Here is a 17336-nt window from a genome sequence, read left to right as displayed (position 1 = left end):
AATTAGCATTCTTCTCCATGCTGATTTTGTGTGGAATGTAGTTGTGCCTCTGATATGCCTAGGATCTCAAGCAGCATGTCTGAACACTTAGCTATGGAGTGAACCTTAAAATTACTTCCGTACCCATATGATGATCAAATACCTTAGTAACACTTGATTTAAACAATGGATCTAAGTAATAGATGCATGAAAATGCCACCTCTATAGATCTTTTCATCCAAAATTTGATGACTAAATGATTAACAATGCAGGGACACACTGATTCACAATAGACACTGATCAACTAAAGAATGATACCTTTATCTCCTTTCCTCCTTTGTCAACCTTACCCACTTTAAATAGAAATAAAAAAGTTCAGTGGGCAGTTTAACACATAGGAGATTAAGGGTTAAAGACTAAAGCATGGTTGCACTGCATTTCATATAACTCTAAATCATTTTTTAGAAAAGGTAAAATACTGATAAATTTTGGGAAATTTGAGATACTCTGGTATGACACTAAACTGAAGTCACTATGGTTAATCAGATGTTCATTTATTTCCAGCTTCATACTATCCAATGTCTGTACTTGGTACAGCTGTCTGGTTGTCTCTGTGGGGTGTTATTGACTTATAACTTACAGTTAAATTGTTTCTTACATTATTTCATCCTTTAAATTGTCATTCTTACTTAACACAATCAACTTTATGGGAGGATATGGAGAGTTCATTGTTAATTACATACAGATGAATAGTTACATTTTCATGGTTAATTTAATCAATGTTGTGGAAGCAATTATATTGGCCTCTTTTATATACGAAATAAGAAAAATATCGTTAGATGTTAATGTAAGCTGCCTTTTTATTTAGAATCATTTGTGGAAAACAAGACATTTCTAAAAATAATGCAGAGAATCTCAAATTTCAGTAAAGATTCTACAAATCATTGGCGTTTTAATAATGAATAAAAAGGTGACACATTTCTCAAGTTTATCTCTGAGAATAAAGCTTCTTTGTTCCAAATTCTTTCAACTCTTCCTAGTTTATATTTTTTCTTTATTTGTTGAACCTATAATCTCATTACCATTTATTTGTTGCTTTCCTTTCTATTTCTGAGCAATTGTTTGCAGCACAGTCTCTTGGGATTTTCTTTCACTTTTCTGAACTCACCTTTATCCCCTCAGTTCAACTTTTGCTTTTACTAACCATGCCTTGAACAGTTAAGCCTCACGTAGGAATCTTGGCAATATTGGCTTTTTCTCTCAATTGGACACTATATCCCCAAAGTGTTATTCCCCCCCTGCCATTCTTTCTTTTTCTTTTCAAAATAAATACATCTTTCAGTGAATTAGGCTTCTGCCTACACTCTATATAATACCCCAGATTGTAGTGGTAGGAATTTCAATTCTTTCTATCTAATTAATGCAATTAAGATTGTCACTATTAGTGTATTGATAAATTAGACTTTACTTAAAAATCCCATTACCGTTCAAAAGTTTCAGAATAATTGAATACATATTTTTTGAAAAAAAATACTAAGCAAATTAATATCTGCATACTTGTTGCCCCAGATATTATTTTACTCCTTCCTGGATCAGGGTACAAAGATTTCTCTACTGCTTTAAAAAAAATTTAATGATATAATGCCAATAAAATAAATGTGTAATGTAACAATTACTGAAATGCTGAATACATTTCATGCAACCACAATTGTATTTAAAAGCTATCTCTAATTGAACTGGATTACAAGAGTTGATGCATGACTGAATTTTGAAAATATTTCAAAGATACTCATATATTCACACATGCATACACATATCTCTTCTTGCAAGGTAAAACTTTGTATGCTATCGTATTAATTAGTTCCTGGAACAATTTTTAAATATAATCCTTCATGCTTTCACATTTTTTTTGTTTTATTACATCTGTTTCTATTAGGATCCCCTTGCATTTCTAGCAGTTTTTTCATTGTATATTAAGTTCCTATATTGCTTATACATAGTTTGTTGATTTATGCTATTTGTAAAGTGTGGCTTGTACAGTCATTGTTATTGTTTTTGTTGTTATTGGTATTGTTGTTTATAAATTGAATAAAGTTCTTTCTATCTCTTAACCCAATTTGACTAGAAAGTCAGATATTTTTAAAGAAAGGTTTAGTTTATTCACCTTTTGAGTAATAATCGACATATCTCTCTTTATTCTTTTAATCTTTATTTTGAATGATTAATTAACTTACTGTTACATTTTCTCTGTATATTTTCTAGATTCATCAAATTTCTAATCATTCCATTGTTTCCACTTGCAAATTTTGATATTATTTCAATATTACCATTTCAATCAGAGATAACATCACTCACCCATCATATTAGAGAAATTTCTATAAGAAAATTTTATATTATTTACCCCAACAAATATACCTTTTCTCCCCTCTATGTGCTTTATTTTTCTTCCACTTTTTTTCTCTCAAGTTGCTTTAGATGTCTCTTATATTTTCAAATAATTTTTTTTTCTCAAATAGAATGCGAACAATGTAATGATATGCTAAGGCCTTTACTTTTCATTAATTCTAATTGTAATCTTTATCCTTCAATGTATTACAATACTTCACTCTTTTATTTCTTTTTACTTTTATATTATCGATATTTATGACAGTATTTTCTTCAAATTTAGGCCTGTTTGCTTTATTTGCATAAGAGGAAAGGCATAGATTATTAACAGGGAAATTTAAATAATGTGGGAACCGTGGATGAAGAGGTAAAATAAAACTCAAAAGTCATCTTCAAATTTGACATTTTTTAGAGCTTAATCTATTTTAAACTATTATATGAATGAAAACGATCTACAATGGTCATGAACTTCACTATGTCTATTACATTTATTTGCAGATAAAACATGGAAGCCAGTGAACAGTCTTGCATGCCTTATCCCTAGAATAATAAAGTTTAAAATTCAAGTTTAATATTCTAAGGTTCAAATTTAAAATATAATTCATAATATATTGCAGAGTCAAGGAGTATCATATACTTTACATTTTCTTTCTGATATTATCAACAGTCGCTAAAATGATAATGCTACATTTATTTAGTGGTTGCTTTATGCCAGCCATTTTTCAATATGCTATAAACTGATTAACTCATTTCATCTTCCAAAGAAACTGTGAATTAGCACTATTTTTATCAGTACTACTTTTTTTTTTTTAACGTGTGAGGAAACTGATGCACAGGGAATTTAGGAAGCTTGCCTACTTAATTTCCTGTGGCTACTAGGTACAGAACCAGTACTTGAAGTCAGCAGTCTAGCTCAATATCCCATACTTTTAACCACTGTTCAATATGGCTGCTCTTTTCTCCCTAAAATTTCAAATTGGCTTATATTATATTTTTTACCTGTGTCAAAATTTTTTCTCAAGCTTTTTATTATATGATTTGATCTACTGAATTTCATTTTCTTCACAGGCCTTTTTTTTTTTTTTCTTTTTTAAACTCTAAGACCTGTCTATCCCTGCTCTTGTCAGGACTGTAACCACCCTAAGTACATCGTACGTCTGATTCCTGGAACTCCCTTCACTTCTCTACTGGCTTGGAAACAGTTTCCTGGACTGAGCTTCTCTTCTCTGTTTACTCTTTGGTATTGCTGAAATCCAGCACTTCTCAGAAACAATCCATGGTAGATAAATCTTCCCAACCAAGTCACTTAATGACTTCTGGCAGCATACAGGACTAATAGTATAGTTCCATAAATAATTCCAATTTTAAAATTATTTTTCTACCAAACATATTGTCAACAGATCTGGTTTCTTCTAAGGTCTCTTCCCTTTGCTTGCGGATGGCTACATTTTCCATGTCTTCACGTGGTCTTTTGTCTGATGTCTCTTTAATTGTCCAAATTTCCTCCTCCTTATAAAAGGACGAATGGATTAGGGCCCCCCTAATAGCCTAACTTAATTTACTCATTTCTTTAAAGGCACTATCTCCAAATACGGGTGCATTCTGAGGTATTGGGGTTTAGGGCTTCAACATATGAATATGGGAGAGATACAGCTGAGCCCATAACAACTGCTAAACAGTATTTCATGGTATGAATGTACCATAGTGGGTTTACTATTCACCTATCAAAGGACATCTAGCTTGTTTCCAGTTTTTGGCTATTACAAATAAAGCTGCGATAAATGTTTGTGTGCAAATCTTTTAAAAAGTTTATGTATTTTTAGAAAAAGAAAGCATGAGCGGGGAGGGGCAGAGAAAGAGGGAGAGAGAGAATCCCAAGCAGGCTCTGCACTGTCAGCCCAGAGCCTGATGTGGAGCTCCATCTCACAAACCATGAAATCAGGACCTGAGCCAAAATCAGAAGTCAGAAACTTAGCCGACTGAGCCACCTAGGCGCCCCTGTGTCCAATTTAAAAAAAATTTTTCTTGACATTTATTTATTTTTGAGAGACAAAGGCAGACAGAGTGCAAGCAGGGGAGGGGTGGAGAGAGGGGGAGACACAGAATCCGAAGCAGGCTCCAGGCTCTGAGCTGTCAGCACAGAGCCCCCGTGCAGAGCTCCAACCCAGGAACTGTGAGATCATGACCTGAGCTGAAGTCCGACGCTTAACCAACTGAGCCACCCAGGCGCCCCACCCTGTGTGCATATTCTAATGTAAACATAATCTCTCTGGGATAAATGTCCAGGAGTATAATTGTTGAGTCATATGGTAGTTACATTGTATTATTGTTATTATTATTATTATTATTAATTTATAAAATGTATACTCTCAAATTATCTTCCACAGTGGCTGTACAATTTTACATTCCCGCCAGCAATATATGAATGATCCAGTTTCTCCACATCCTTGCCAACATTTGATGTTGTCTCAAGGATTACATTTATCCATTTTGGTAAGTGTATAGTGGTATCCAACTGTGGCTTTAATTTGTATTTCCCTATTTCCTAATGCTGTTAAACATTTTTTTCATGTACTTGTTTAACATCAGTATATTCTTTTTGGTGAAAATTCTCTTCATGGCTATGTTCATCTTCTAACTGGTTTGTTTGTGGGGTTTTTTCCCTTTCCTTAACCTCCTTTTCCCCCCTCTTATTTCTTCACTCAGACCCAAAATATCAATATTCACTAGGTGAACTGTTGTTAACCAAAAATATTGTTATCACTGTAGTTTTTTCCTCTGCTTTCACTATTGATTTTGAGATTTCATTACACATTTTAGATACCAGTCTTTTGTCAATACTTGACTATCAATATTTTAGTGCAGTGCTTGTTTTTTCATCCTTTTAAAAGGGTCTTACACAGCTAAATTATTAATTTTTATGGTATCCCACTGCATGCACTTTTTTCTTTTTGTGGATTATATTTTTGTGATAAAGTCAAAGAATTTAGTCCTAAATATAGGTGTTTCAGGACTCCTGGGTGGCTCAGTCAGTTAAGTGTCTGACTTTGGCTCAGGTCATGATCTCATGGTTTGTGAGTTCGAGCCCCACGTTGGGGATCTGTGCTGACAGCTTGGAGCCTGGAGACTGCTTCAGATTCTGTGTCCCCTTCTCTCTCTGCCCCTTCCCCATTGTTGCTCTGTCTCTCTCTATCAAAAATAAATAAATGTAAAAAAAATTTAAATATAGGTGTTTCACTTTTGTGCTTTCTTCCTAAAAGTTTTATAATTTTTCATATCATATTTTAAATTTATTTTAAGCCTATTATCCAATTTTTGTATAACATTTGAGATTAAGGTCTAAGTTCACTCTTTTATCTACAAATGTCTAACTCCTCCAACACCACTGGTTGAAAAATCTACCTGGCTTCCACTGAGGGTTTTTTTTTACACTTTTGGCAAAAATCTGTTAGGAATATTTGTATGGGAATGTTTCTTGGTTGTGTGTTCTATTCCCTTCTGTATCTCTTCCTAACAGCCTGTAGTACTTTCCTAATAGCTTACACAATTGCTTAAAATCTTCATTTTTTGTTTCAACATAAATGAAATCAATTTCTCTCCCTTACTACATTAGTCTCTCTCCCTATTGCAACAGTCCTGAAAGAAAGCCTTCCTTGTCATTTTTAACCAGAATCCAGGGAAATTTCTCTTTGACACTTTGTACAGCTTTTATAGTGATTGCATCATATGCTGTACTATGTACATACATACACAGTCTACTGGTGCCATTTTGCCAGTTAGAGTAAGTGTAGAAACTTTAATTGCTTTATGTCAGTTTACCCTTTCCATTTATAATATAAATATCTTTAATATTCTTCCATATACTTTAGCATCCATACCAAGAAATGTTATTACTTTTGCTTCAACAGTCAAAGAAAACTTAACTCCAGAAGAGAAGGAAAAGCTGTTGTATTTAACTCTAAGTTTGTTTGCCATATTTTTTTATCCTTCCTTAGGTTTCAACTTTCCTTATTTCATTGTTTCCTTTGTGTTTAGAGAGTTTTATTTAACCATTTTCTAGGGTAGGTCCATTGGGGAAAAAAAATCTCTTACCTTGTGAGAATGTCTTGATTTCCTCTTAATCCTGAAGGATATTTTTTCTTGCTATAGGATTCTGAGTTGACACTTGAAAAATATTGTGCCACTTCCTCTGGCCTTTTTGGGTTTTAATGAGAAATCCCCTGTCACTTGAACTATATTCCCCTTATAGGTAAGGTGTCATTTCTCTCTCACTGCTTTCCAGACTCTTTTCTTTGTCTTGAGTTTTCAAAAGTTTGACTATGATGTATCTTGGTGTGGATTCCTTTGAATTTATTCTTAACATTTGTTCAGCTTCTTGAATCTATAAGGTTTAAGTATTGTGCCAAATTTGGTAAATTTCTGGCCATTAGTCTTTGAGTAATTTGTGCAGCCATATTCTCTTTCTCTTCTTCTAATACTTTAATTACACAAGTCTTAGAACTTTTATTGTGGTTCCAGTGGTCCTTATGGCACTGTTCACATTATTTTCCGTCTTTCTGTTTTCTATTTTCAAGTTCACAGATTTTTTGCTGTGTCTCGTCTATTCTAGTGTTGGGTCTATCCATTGAGTTTTATTGTTTTTATCTGCTATTATATTTTGTTGAGATGCTATGTTTTTGCTAAGACAATTATTTTTCAATTACTTTGAGAACTTTTCTGTACCTTCTCATCATGACATTATTATGATTGCTGCTTTAAACTCTTTGTCGGACAATTCTAACATTTTCATGATCCTAGTGTTGGCCTTTATTGATTTCATTGTTTCATTCAGTTTGAGATATTTATGGTTCTTTGTATGACAAGGAATTGTTTATTAAAGTCTGGACATACTTGATGTATTATGAGACTTTGGGCCTTATTTAAGGCTTCTGTTTTAGTTGATTTCCTTTGATGATGCTCCTCCCAGATAAAGGGAATGTGTTGACTCATTACCACCAGAAAGATTAGAAACCAGAGTCTGCCCAGTCTCTGTCAATGCACAAAAAAGGATACTCTTTCTTATGGAGGTCTCTGGCTCCTCATTAGGCCTCCAATGATAATCTTTTGACTGGAAAAATTAGTAATCTATCATTCTTTTTTTTTAAGGTTTTATTTATTTTTGAGAGAGAGAGTATGAATAGGAGAGGGGCAGAGAGAGAGGGAGACAGAGAATCTAAAGTGGGCTCTGTGCTGACAGCAGCGAGCCTGACTTAGGGCTTGAACTCACGAACCAGGAGATCATGAACCTAGCCGAAGTTGGGCACTTAACCGACTGAACCACCCAGGCACCCCAGTAGCCCATCATTCTTATATCTCATGGATACCCTTCAGGGAAAGTGGCCTCATAACTCATGGGTAGAATTAAAATTTTTGACACTTCCTTGGCCTTTTCTCTCTTTTTGTAAGTTTTTAATTTAAATTCCACTTAGTTAACACACAGTTTATTATCAGTTTGAAGTGTACAATTCAGTGTTTCAATACTTCCATATAACACCCAGTGCTTGTTGCAAGTGCAGTCCTTAATCTCCATCACCTATTGAACTCATCCCCCCTATCCTCTGCCAGTTCCCCTCTGGTAACCATCAATTTGTTCTCTGTAGTTAAAAATCTGTTTCTTGGTTTGACCTCCCTCTGTCTCTCTTTTTCCTTTGCTCATGTGTTTTATTTCTTCAATCCCACTATGAGTGAAATCATATGGTATTTGTCTTTCTCTCCTGGCTTTTTGTGACATTAACAGCAGGGAGGAGGAGTGCCTCATTATTGATATTGGTTTAGAAATCCAAGCTTCTCTTATAATCCCCATAAAATCAAGAGTGGCCTTATTATTGCCTGGTAGGATTGAAAGACATGGCTCCCAATTAGGTCTTCCCTCACCCCACCCCACTGGGGGAGTTGGGAAGCTTTGTCACGGTGTGGTGATGCTGGAAATCTAAGATCCCACTTGAACTTTGCTGACATGTGCTACTTAACTAGAGTAAAGCTTTATTTTTTCCTAAAAGTTTCTGTTTTATCAATTTGTCCCTTTTCTGGATCTTTGGCTAAAGATGCAGACTTTTCGAGGAGTGTTTTGTTTGCCTCTATGTGATGGTATTCTCAAGTGGCAGCTTCTTCAGTTCCAAGTTTGGAAAATATGAGACAAAAAGAAAAGCCAGGAACCAATAATCATGCATTACTTGGGTTTTTATGTCTCTCATCACTCTACCTTTTTCTCTTTACCTCTCAGAATCTTCTTATGTTAGTTTCACATAGAATATCCAGGATTTATAGTTGTATGTAGTGGAGGGAAAAGAAAAAAAAAAGTACTTTACTCATTTTTCTCAGAAGCAGAAGTCCTCAACTTTTTAAATTAATGAATTCTTTTGTAATTTTTTCTTCATATCGTAGGTGTCCTTCATGGTGTGGTGTTCTTGGTTTTGGGTGGATGGAATGTATATAGGGTTATGTGGTGAACAGTCAAGTTGCTAACTTTTATAATAGATGATACTTAAATGACAGTCACAGATAGCTTTCTTGTTTTCTTTTTTGTACTAAGACTCACTTGGAGTGGGATTTCCAGAACTAGAAAAACCATCAAGAAAGAGATAGTCTCATTATACATACATTGCCACTAAAGTTGCAATCTTATATATTTATATTAGTCAGTTTTCTGTTGCATTAAAGATGAATAGCAACAACACCCAAACTTTGTGGTTTATAACAGGAAACATTTATTTTTCTTGTTCTTTGATCAGTGGGTAAAACGAAATTCGCTAATTAGCTCTAGGCTGTGAGTCCATTAGGGTTCTATTCCACATATCTCTTCCTGGGACTAGTGGCAAGAGTATGCTCTTCTCACAGAGATGGGAGAAATACAAGATGGCGGAACCATAAGAGTCTAAGCCAAATCACCTAAGCACACATAAGGCATCTATTTTCATCACATTCATCACATCACTAACCTTCTACTGGCCAAAACAAATCATATGGCCAAGAGCAATCTGAATGGGACAGGGAATATATTCTGCATACTGTAGTCAAAAGCACTCCTATGTAAAATTGTAAAGAGCCTAGACAGATAATTCCATAATACTGAGAAAGTAAATATTAGGGAAAATTAATCACTTTACTACAATTAGCATCACGCCTAGAAGTAAGGAAGCAATTCTGAGCTGGAAAGTCATCACTGTACCTGTCTGCTCCACCATAATAGGTAAATAATAGTATTAGATAAACTACTGCCATGAGACTACTGTGAAGCTATAAGGCAACTTTCAAATGTAAAATTATATATCTATATCTTCAAATTAAAATAGAATAAATGGATAAAAAGCACTGATTATTACATCTGCCAGTATATTTTCATTTAAATAGTAACCTCTAAGAATAATCATAGGGAAAAAATGTTTGCAAGAAAGCCTAATGTGCGAAACTCAGATTGTTAAAGCCAACTCCTCTGAATTGTATAAAATAAAATGGAAATTTGTCAGTTACCCAGCTTAGCCAATTACATTTATCAAACTTAGTTATATTAACTGCCTAATTCCTAAAGCTTCACTTCACTTATTATTATGAAAGCCTGAATGTGGCACATTCTATTTTAAAAGGCAGAAGGAAAAGTCACACTATGTCAAATAACTCCTTAAAGAAATAGCCCAAGGTTATATTGACATGCAGAAAATGAGGTGGAAAATTGAGATAATTATTTAGATAAATCAAGCAAAAAATAAGACTCACCTTTGCCCCAGCTGCTTAAATATTCTGGACAATTAAAATGAAATCTAAAAACATCAGAACAGTTGTTTCAAAATTTTAGCCAATATATGAATAAATTTACACCGAAGTATATTATTATTTAGAAAGAAAAACACTGTATTCATAGTTTGTGATGCCATAGTCATTATATGCTAAACATGTTTCTCACATTACTTTTCCACCTATTTCTATTGATTTGAGAATATCTTTCCCAAAAGCTCCATTAATTTTAACTGTAAATCTTTTCCACTTAGAATCTCCATATTTAAAGGAAGGATGAGATAACTTTGCTGTTATTAGATTCATGAGCTGCCTTACTTGTTATACTTTGACTCTGATAATACCTGGCATATTAGACAGAGATTTATTTCTCAGGGTGAATCAATGAAATTGTTTGTTGAAACAACAAAACACCCAGCCCCTTACAGACAGCCCTACCCAAGTTTCTTTCATGAAACTTATAATCTAACTGAAGAGTGTCATAAATTCAAACCAGAAATGAGTTTGAAATTGTGGTAAATATAATAAAGGCTACAAAAAGGATGCTATGCAACAAAGCAACACAGAGGATCTACTTTATATCATGTTGTCCTTTAAGACCTCACTGATAAAAGTGACTTCTGTGCTCAGTCCTGAAGCATGAGAAGGAGCTGATCACTTTGTGGAATGAAGGAAATCTTCCCAGGAAGATTGAGTATTATAGATAGAAGGCAGAGTTTGGAATGAGCTAAGTGTGTTAAAAAAACTGGAGGAATCTTGGCATGGTTAGAAATGAGTGTCTGAGAGGTAGGGACACATTCTGTGAGGTGTGAGACATTCGTGAAGAGTATGGCATTAATTATAAGTGCTATGGACAACATTTCATGCTTTTTAAGCAGGGAATAGACTGATGTATTTTTTAAAAAACCAAATAGGGCTAAGGAGGTCTCTAGTTGGCATTACTTAAGAAAGGAAATGTTATAGAAGTAAATGCTACCCTGAGAATGCAGAAGAAAACGCAGCAAAATAGAATGCATGCTTCAAAATGAAGTATCAAAACTGATACTTGCTATAAAAGCAATATGGGTAGATTGGTAAGGAAGGGGGAGATAATTATTTTTCCCAACAAATAAACTAGCTCTACAATAAAGATTAATGGATAAAAATGTATATATATATATATATATATATATATATATATGTGTGTGTGTGTGTATATGTATATATATATGTATATGTGTATATATATATATAATACTCTATCTATTTCTATAGAGAGAGTTTGAAGGAAAATTAATTATGGGTATTATAGTTTGTAATAAGCATTCCAAAATTAAAGGCATTGATGTTAATTGTGAAAGTTTCTTAGCAAAAACTAAGAGATAACTCATTGATTTTAGAGTTATCTAATACAATAAGTTAAATACCTTTAAAAGACCGAGTAAAACATTGCTTTATGAATTTTAAAATGGGTTTTGCTTTCAACCTGTTGGGGATAATAAAAGAAAAGGGAATGCAATTAAACATCATCAGAACATGTTTAATATGACCTTGAGTTATGGTGCAAAAAGATAATTATTGAAAGAAAAAATTTGGTTAGATACCTTGAAATGACATTGATCACCTCTCACTTTTAATATTAAGTGGAGTATAAAAAATTATAAAAAAACAAATTTTTTAAAAATGGAATTATATAAATTCTATTTAGTTCAACTTGGATAATTAATATTATCCAATATTATATCCAATATCCACTAAATAATATTTTTTCCACATAAATAAACAGAATTCTAAATGAATTTAGAGTGTTCTTAGGTTTTCATTTTGGTGCAGAGAGAGTATATACATTCAAAGCATTTATTAGCCTTAATTGCTTAATAATTTAATAATATTATCATATATTTTCCATAATGCTTTCCAAATTTGCTCACATGTGAATAGGAATATATTTATTTCAAGTATGTCACATCTTTAAAAAAAGACATGCCACAAAAACAATACTTTAGAAATGTCTAATATGTGCAAAAACATTGTTTGACACACTAATTTATATTTTTAAAACATGACATAGATGTATAATTTTTATTTTTGTAAAAAGCATAAAGTGTCAACGTATAGATATAGTCTTATCTTTCAAATGAAGGCATTAGGACTTCCATAGACCTGAGGTTTCAAAACAAATTACTGAGGGAGATTCCCAATCTTGGACTAATTTTCCTAGATTTTTTGGGCAATAAGTTAATGTAATAGATAAATTAGTTCCTCAACCCTACAAGTTTCTTTGTATCAATGCTCTACTCATATTTTTATAAATTGTTCTGTTTGAATGCAGATTTTCAAAATTCTCCATTTCAATAATCATCTAACAAAGAGAAAAAAAAAGAGGAGAAAGAAAAACAGGAAACAAAGTTCGGCTATGATGGAAATACTTTTTTGCAATCTTATGAATGAGTAGTAACAGGGTTAACAGGCCCAGAAAATGCCAACTCCTAAGTAGAATATGGGGAAGATGAAAAATAACCTAACCTCTAAGACGGAACATCAAAAAACTCAGAAAATGCTAGGACCAGAATGGTGCTAGATAAGGACTGACTGAAACCTGTTTAAGAAGCAGTTTGAACCTTAGGTTCCCTTCCAGACCTATTTTATTGGTTAATTGCTCTTCCTCACCCTACCAGAAAGTTAGAGGTTCACACTTTGAAGTGAAAAAGCAGATACCACTAGATGACCACAGCCAGAGTTGGGAATATGATTACAGTACCCAAATCAAGAGGGTTCAATAAGTGTAAGATACTGCATGCTGAATCCTGAAAGTACTTAGTTCCCTCCATGTCTCTCTAAGAACCTTAAAGTGAGTTCTTTACTATCCAGGAAGCATACTGAGAGGGTCTTCACTAAGAAACCCAAGCAGATCACAGAAAGAACCAAAAGAAGAACCAAAAATTATTGACATCAGAAGTTTTTCAAAAAATAGTTCAACTGAAGTATCCTCAGTGATGCTCAAATTCAACACATATCACCAACTCATTAAGAGGCATAGATGGGGTTCTTTGGAAAAACATTGATGAAATGTTGCACTTAGAATTAATTTTGAGGGTGTTACCTTTGGTAAGTACATAACAATAAAGAAATGAGGCAAAATTGGACATAAGAAGTTGGTCTCTAATGCAGCTATAACTGAGGCCTGAGGAGCTCTGTAGCTGGGATAGCCTTTCCAAATTGGCCCCATCAAAGAAGTAACTAGTCATCTTTTTGTATCCCTCAATGTCAATCATTACTGCTGAGGATAACTCATCTCCAAGTGTCTTTGAACATTTGTGATTAGGTTCTTCAAGATGATATGACAGCTAATCATCTGTAGTAACTTAATTGGAGAGTAAAACAAACCTAACCTGGGAGGAAAACTTGTCTTAACCCAACCCCTACCAAAAATGAAATGCTTTTTTCTAAGCAGTTGGAAGTCTATGAATACAGGAGGCATTAGTCTGGCTTATGATGATGATGACTTAATGACAATGACACTGATAATGATAGATGTGATGGGAAAGGGGGTGTGGGTAATATAATCTTGGTCATCTTACATAATTTTGCTTTTGTAGAGATAGGAATATATTTAGCAATAGTTACTTACCTACTTGCTTTGTTAGAGTGCATACGGCTGCATGATTGTCAAAAGAGCAGCATCTTATGAAAGCAAGGTTACACAATCACAAGAAATGAAAAGACGGAAGTGGGAAACAGGGTAGAACTCTTTACATGACTTGTGAGAAATGCTTTGGGGAAGAAAGAGGAAATTTATGGTATTTCTATTGAGGAGTTATATAAGACATGATTAATGTTTGAGGAATAGGAGTGTTTTTCCTATCCCAGTCCCACCTGTTAAAGAAAAATGGCAAATTTACTCTCTATCATTCTCTGTTATGGTCCGGAGGAATTCAAGTATGATGGCTGTGATTTGGACAAAGAAAATATTTGAACAGTTGGCTGAAATCACCCCTCAGATAAAGCCATCCCATCTGAAAAATAAAATCTGAACGGCTGCTCATTCAATCCTGGGTATTCTTAGCCTAACTGCAATAATTTGGGTGAATGACTTAGGAGTGGTGTGCAGTCTTAGGATTGTGAGATATAGGTGTCAAAGTACAGGAAACCTTAAGGGGCACAGGGATGGTGACCTGAAACACCTGGCTCTAAAACAGTGAGGGTTGGATGCTCTGTTGATGAAAGAAAAAATGTAGGGGTGGACAGAAAAACTGGAATCTGTGGCTGGAGATTTTATTTAGTGGTTGTGTCACATAGACCCGAATGCAAAATTAGGATGGATATTGTTTGCAAATGGGGCATGTGGCTTTTGCCCTTTCATGCAGATATTACCTAATACCAACTTTCACAGAGTTTGAATTGGTCATGCTGAGTGGGAGCCACTGGAATTGTCCTGGGCTTCCTCAGTAGTAACTAACAATACAGAACTCTAGGAGGTCATTAAGAGTTCACTGATCTGATCAAAGAAATTGTGAGAATGTTGATTCCAGATGGTGTCCTGTTGAACAGTACAGTCTGGCCAGTGCATAAGGCAGATGGTTCTTGGAGGTTAAAACGAGACTATATAGTATGAAGCTAGGCAGTTCTTCTATTTGTGTCAGCTATTCTTGAAGTGATTAAACAAACAAAAACAAAGAAGGTACAAAAGGCCAAGGGTGCTCGTATAACATTATAAACCTGGCCAATGACATTTTTTCCATTTCAATTTCAGAGTCTAGTTAGGAGCAATTTGCATCTACATGGAAAGGAATCTTCATATGTATTTGCAAACTGCCACAGGAATATTTAAAATTATTAACATATTTTCATGACTCACTGTACTGCTGTCTAATAGAAATTTTTATGATGATGGAATATTCTATATATACACTGTTCATCATGGTGGCCACTAACTACATGTAGCTATTTAGTATTTGAAATCTGGCTAATAGGACTGAGTATCTGGCTTTTTCTTTAATGTTTGTGAATTTAAATTTGAATAGCCACTTGTGGCAGGTAGTTTTCAGATTGGACAAAGCAAATCTGAAGACATTAATAACTATCAAAAGCATATTGGTGCCCTACTGATATGATATTAAGTCATCAGAAGGAGAAGTTCTGGAGGAATAAAGGACTATAGAAACACATATGAAAGATAGAGCCTGATTCATAAATGTAGCTAACATCCAAATCTCAGAGCAGTATGTGCATTCTGGGGAATTATATAGATGGAGCAAAAAGAGACGGAATGAAATCATGAAAAATAAATTACCTCTAACAGACCCTCATAATATATAAAAAGTTCAGAGAATAGCAGAACTATTTGAATTTTGGCAAATCATATTACTTATTTAGGAATTATTGTAGGCCCCATTTACAATGTCATAAAAAATACATCTGAATTTGAGGGGATTCTAAGAAGAAATAATTTGAAAACAACAACAAAAAAGAGAAAGTAAAGTAGCACAATCATCTCATTTGGACCTTATGAATCAACTACGAAGATAAAATTCATCACATATGCAATAAGAATAAAGACTGAAGAATTTGGCAAAAAAAAATTAATAAGACATCTTAGGAAAAGCTACTTGATTTTGGACTTGAAGTCTTTCTGAGACTTCTGTTCAGATAGCCCATCTGAAGGCAATTGATAATTTCTCAGCTACTTCCACCATTGAAGGACATAATTCTCAAGATGTCTTGAGAATTCTCATGACATCTTGTCTTAGTTAATTCCAAACATATTTGTGGGGGCCCCTGGGTAGCTCAGTCGGTTGGGCGTCCAGCTTCGACTCAGGTCATGAACTCGCGGTTCATGAGTGGTTCGTGGGTTTGAGCCCTGCGTCGGGCTCTGTGCTGACAGCTCAGAGCCTGTAGCCTGCTTTGGATTCGGTGTCTCCCTCTCTCTCTGCCCCTACCCTGTTCATGCTCTGTCTCTCTCTGTCTCAAAAATAAATAAAACATTTAAAAAAAATTTTTTTAATTCCAAAGATATTTGTGAAAGGGCAGCACAGCAAAGCTCATTCATAAAACAGAAATGGCATAATCAAACAAACACTAAAGTGAGAACTTCATAGTCTACTGTACACATAAGCAAGTTGTTTCTCCAGTTATCAGGCCAGTGAGAGATCAGAGAACTCTCTGGCCCTATGACTCTGTAGTCTGAGCCTATGACATCTTAGATAAAGCAAGCTATTCTGAATTGAGGGTTACATTGCTACATGGAAATTAGCAGCAATATTCCTGGCAAATGATAAGATCTTAGTAAAGGCAAGGTGAAAACCTGGCAGAGTTGATAGATGTTCACTTATATGTAAATGAAGTTAGGCTCCTGCTTTCCAGGGAGTATTTATATACTCATGAAATCTTGGTGTGTAACCAACAGTCTTGCTATGTAATAGGCATGACACTCTGGATGAGGACCAGTTACAAAAAAATGAAACAAAAATCTCTTACATTGGCACTAACTTATAGAAATTTCTGTAGGAAATCAGAGGAAGAGTTAAAGTGGGTCATGTGAATGCTCACCAAAAAATCACAATGGTGATCCAGAAGGAGACTGAAATGTTAAGGCAGATGCATACAGGAAGATAGCTGGATTCCTGATATTAGCATGCCTGAATATGAGATATTCAGGCCACGTACCAGTGGGATGAAACAGCAATGACACCTGGTAAACGGAACCCAATGTCAATACAAAAGGAATCGCTTGAAAATGGCTGTGGGTACATTTCCCTTGAAGAAAAGACTGGCATCTTGCCAGTGGCATGTTAACCAGTGTTAACCAGTGGCATGTCAGGCTCTCCTTATCAGTTACCAAAGCATTTTGGAAAATGCAATTAATGTTTTGGACAATACATTTTTTTATCATTTTTTTTCACTTTGATCAATTTTGTCCTATAAAGGTGCACATTTTACCGATACTAAGTATCAGTGAAGGAAACGTAATAGGGCCTGGACATACCATATGCTTATCACCCTCAGAATAGTGGTCTCATTGAAAACTAGAATGAGAATGGAAACATTTATTATTTAAACAATGTGGTGAAAGGGTTTATTGTTGAATTGATTAGTAGGTTAAATTAATGTGATCCAAACTTGAATGTGAGAAGAAATAAGGCAAAGACTCTACTGGAAGAGTTTCTAGGATGGGAAACTAGCAATGAGAGACTGACAATAAATTCAGATATTCAATTACATAT

The 17336-nt window shown here is 34.4% G+C and overlaps 1 non-coding gene across 1 annotated transcript; it reads right to left on the bottom strand.

Annotated features, from left to right (window-relative positions):
• Positions 1 to 5062: 5062 nt before the first annotated feature.
• On the bottom strand, positions 5063 to 5133 carry LOC113600737 (small nucleolar RNA SNORD56). The gene has a single exon (XR_003421846.1). It is a non-coding gene; the product is annotated as a small nucleolar RNA SNORD56 (small nucleolar RNA).
• Positions 5134 to 17336: the final 12203 nt, after the last annotated feature.

This window comes from Acinonyx jubatus, chromosome F2 (genome assembly GCF_027475565.1).
Source record: "Acinonyx jubatus isolate Ajub_Pintada_27869175 chromosome F2, VMU_Ajub_asm_v1.0, whole genome shotgun sequence".
Taxonomy (NCBI): Eukaryota; Metazoa; Chordata; class Mammalia; order Carnivora; family Felidae; genus Acinonyx; species Acinonyx jubatus.
Note: the sequence above shows the minus strand (reverse complement) of the source record. Positions and strands in the feature narration are given on the sequence as shown.